This window comes from Mastomys coucha, unplaced genomic scaffold (assembly GCF_008632895.1).
Source record: "Mastomys coucha isolate ucsf_1 unplaced genomic scaffold, UCSF_Mcou_1 pScaffold11, whole genome shotgun sequence".
NCBI classification, from domain to species: Eukaryota; Metazoa; Chordata; class Mammalia; order Rodentia; family Muridae; genus Mastomys; species Mastomys coucha.
In genome coordinates, this window is record NW_022196893.1 from 10182355 (window position 1) to 10186335 (window position 3981).

A 3981-nucleotide genomic window follows, 5' to 3' on the forward strand; every position below is an offset into this window, starting at 1 on the left:
CTCCAGCCCCCCACCTCACCTCACCCCTGCTCCAGCCCCCACCTCACCTCACCCTTGCCTTTTGATATTTTAAAGACAAGAACTCATACAGCCCGTGCTGCAGCAGAGAATCACCTTGAACCCCTGATCCTCCTGCCTTACTTCCCCAGAGCTGGGGTTACAAACCTATACCACCCTGCCCACGGGAATCTTGAACAAACCTTATCCTCCAGTGCTGTGTCTGCTCTGGAGTTGATCACACAGCCCTCCTGCACCCTCTCCTTCTTCCACTCTGAATCTCTTCCCTAGGCTCATACCAAGAGGCTGATTCTACATGCCTGGTGGTCACTGGCCCTGCCTCTGGGACACTGTGTCTGCCCCATAGAGTGTATGGGCCTATACTGTGCCCCCGGGTGCCTGTCCATCTATTCTGGACCAGAGACCTACATTCTGGGAGACCTCCCTCCTCAGCACCTTCTCTTGGTTGGTCCAAGGCTCCAAATGCACAGCTGCCATTTTGCTAACATTAGCTCCTTTAAGCCTCACACACCTAGCTCTCTGTCTCACTCCTCAGAGCATGGTGGTCTTTCCCAAGTTCCCACTGTTTGGGGGTAAGGCTCCTGACCTCTGCTCTCCAAATGCAGATATTACCTTCATCTGCCTTCACTTCTTTCCTCTGTGAGTTCAGATCAGCGCCCAATCGCTGGTCATCCCCCATATGTAACACTAGCCATTAATAAGAATAATTTTTGAGCGGGGATGTGGTGGCACACCCCTTTAATCCCAGCACTTAGGAGGCAGAGGCAGGCGGATTTCTGAGTTTGAGGTCAGCCTGGTCTACAGAGTGAGTTCCAGGACAGCCAGGGCTATACAGAGAAACCCTGTCTCGAAAAAAAACTAAAAACAAAACAAAACAAAACAAAAAAACAAAGAATGATTACACACACATACCGGGATGAGTAATAGCAGAAGAGATGCGTATACAATGTTGTGAGAAAAGCAAGACGTAGAAACTGTAAATACAGTATAAGGAAACGACGCCCAAACTCCCCAGAGCACAGAAAGACTTCGAGGACATATACCCAAACTCCACAGCAGTTCGGTTTGGGTCCCAGTAACACTGAGGACGTCGTCCCTAGTTTCCTCGGTTCAACAAGTAGTCATTCAAGTGCACACTTCTAAAGACAGCATCATATAAAACAGTAATAATGTATTTGTGGTTTAAGTATTTCAGACCAGCTCCTTCCGGCTTAACTTCCCGAGCCTCAAACACCTCCAAAAACCTAAGTTTTCAAGTTCGGCTAAGTGAGTTTGAGAGCACAGTTCCTCCAGTCACCAGCACCTAGCTCCTTCCAGGCTTTGCCAAGCCTGGCCTCCGAGCTTCTCCTGTGGGGCTTACCTGATTGATGCAGAGAGGTCAGCCTCTGCGGCTTGAAGACGCGCACACCTGTCACTCTAGGTGAGGACTCGCTCACCAGCCGAGCCCTGGAGGAGGGAGTCGGAGGAGGCGGGGCGTGACGTCACCGAGCCCCGCCCCCGACTTCCCGGTCCCTCCCCGGCTTCCCAGCCCTGGGGGTTCATGGTTCTCATGCCTGTTGGGTGAGGTGCTGGACACTTCTGTCTACACTCACGCCCTACGTGCCTGGGCTCCTGGCCATCTGCCCTGCCTCCTCATTCCACCCACTCCCCTGTTAATGTGGAGCTGTCAGACTCTAGGTTGAAGCTAGCTGGAACAGGGAGCAGGGATCTGATTCCCAGAGTTTTCTTCTTTTTGTACAAGCTCCCTTCCTCCCAGCTTTCCCCTATCCTGCCTCCCCCTGCTAAGGGTTCCAGAGACGGAATTATGGAACCCTGTGGGTTGGGTAAAGATCGCCTGGTTGAGAATGCTCCTAAGGTCACATCATTCGCATCACTACACAGGTGGCTCAGGTAAACAGGTCTCTTTGGAAAGGTGCTAGCTATCCCAAAGCTTTTACATACGTGTTTGCCTTGGAGCAGCAAATAAGTTCTCCAAATTCTGTCCTAATAAAGTCATCTGCAATACAAGTAATTATGTTTTTTTTTATATTTATGTAGATATATAGTGGTATAAACTGGAGCGAATCTAAATGTCCAACAAAGTGGAGTATTGATGAATAGCCAAACGCACAATGGATTGTTATGCAAGCTTCAAAGGGTATGTTTACAAACAGCTTATGATAATATGAGGAAATGTTATAATATTAAGGGAATGAAAAGCAGGATGTAGACACAGTCACAGTTGAAAACAAAACACAATTTGTGCACAGGGAAGAAAATGCTCGATGTGCCCTGGGTGGGTGGAGGCACGATGAGGCTTGTTGGAGCCTTCCTTTCCAACCTTGAATGGCCTTATTTCACTGGATGGAGCTCTTTAACTTTGCTCCTGTGCTGAGGGCTTTGTGAACATGAGGCAAGCACTCTTCCACCAAGCCTTCACTTCCTGAAAAGTCCTCCTTAGCAGGGCCTGCAGAGCCCCTCAGCACCCTAACACAGGCCCGGGGAGGAAGAACTCCACCTTCCTGAGTTCAGAGGAGGAAATGAAGGCCTGAGAGGCCCCTTCTCCAGTCACATGACTAGAAGGGGTCAGAGAAGGGCTACTCTGTTCCAAGGCCAAGCAGGCCGCTTAAACTGACTTTTAGGAAGCCCCCAGGCCAAGAGTGCCACAGGCCTCAGTTGGACTAAAGGAACTGGGAAGTGGTCGCCCTCTGCATTGCCTCAAAGGGTGTCCATCATTGGGAGAAGCACCTCATGTGGGGACAGGCCAGCCTGCCCTCCTGTAGCAGGCAAGCCTCTCAGGACCCAGGAGACCCTGGGGTGACCGCTAGAAGCTCCCGGGGGTGTGGGGGGGGGGCGGGGAGGGGACTCAGCTACCAGTTCATTTAGTACCTTTCATAGGGTTTCTGACTAGGTGTGGTAGTAAGCTCAACACTTGGAGAGGCTAAGGCAGGAGGATTGAGTTTGGAGATATCCAGAAGGAAAAGAGGACATTTCAGATATGCTTAAGTGAATATCCTTGACAAACAGCTGGTTCTCTAAGACCCCAACACCAAGTATCATATCCCGTCATTCCATGCTCCACATCAAGTACCCCTGATGTGTCAATTCAATGTGTACACCCATCCACTTCACCATCATCACCATCATCACCATCATCACCATCATCACCATCACCACCACCACCACCACCACCACCACCATCACTATCATCGCTACCATTACCATCACCATCACCATCACCATCACCATCACCATCACTATGATTACCATCACCATCACCATCACCACCATCACCATCATTACCATCACCATCACCATCACCACCATCACCATCATCACCATCTTCACCATCAGCACCACCATCATCATCATTACCACCACCACCACCACCACCACCACCACCACCACCACCACCACCACCATCACCACCACAAGTGCCCCTTAGGGGCAGGAGAAGTGGCTCAGCAGTTAATAGTACTGGCTCCCCGAGCAGAGCCTCAGGTTCAATTCCCAGCACCCACATGGCTCACAACCATCTACAACTCCAGACCCAGGGATCTGATACCCTTTTCTGACTTCCATGGACACAGCATGCATGTATGCATACAGGCAAAGAACCCAAACAACTACAACAAAATACTTTTAGTAATTTTTTTGTTTTGTTTTGTTTTTTGTTTTTCTGAGACAGGATTTCTCTGTATAGCCCTGGCTGTCCTGGAACTCACTCTGTAGACCAGGCTGGCCTCAAGCTCAGAGATCCACCTGCATCTGTCTTCCAAGTGCTGGGATTAAAGGCAATTTTAGTAATTTTTACATTAAAAATAAATAAGTAACGGGCAGTGGTAGCACATGCCTTCAATGCCACCACTTGGGAGGCAGAGGCAGGCAGATTTCTGAGTTCAAGGCCAGCCTGGTCTACAGAGTGAGTTCCAGGACAGCCAGAGCTACACAAAGAAACCCTGTCTCGAAAAACAAAAAACAAAC

The 3981-nt window shown here is 49.8% G+C and overlaps 1 protein-coding gene across 1 annotated transcript in view; it reads right to left on the reverse strand.

Moving 5' to 3' along the window:
* Positions 1-1432, reverse strand: part of LOC116075903 (casein kinase I) — a 37776-nt gene extending 36344 nt beyond the window's left edge. The window contains exon 1 of the mRNA XM_031349409.1: positions 1379-1432. The gene's annotated coding sequence lies outside the window, so the exon portion shown is untranslated. The remainder of the gene's footprint in view (positions 1-1378) is intronic.
* Between the last annotated feature and the right edge of the window lie 2549 nt (positions 1433-3981).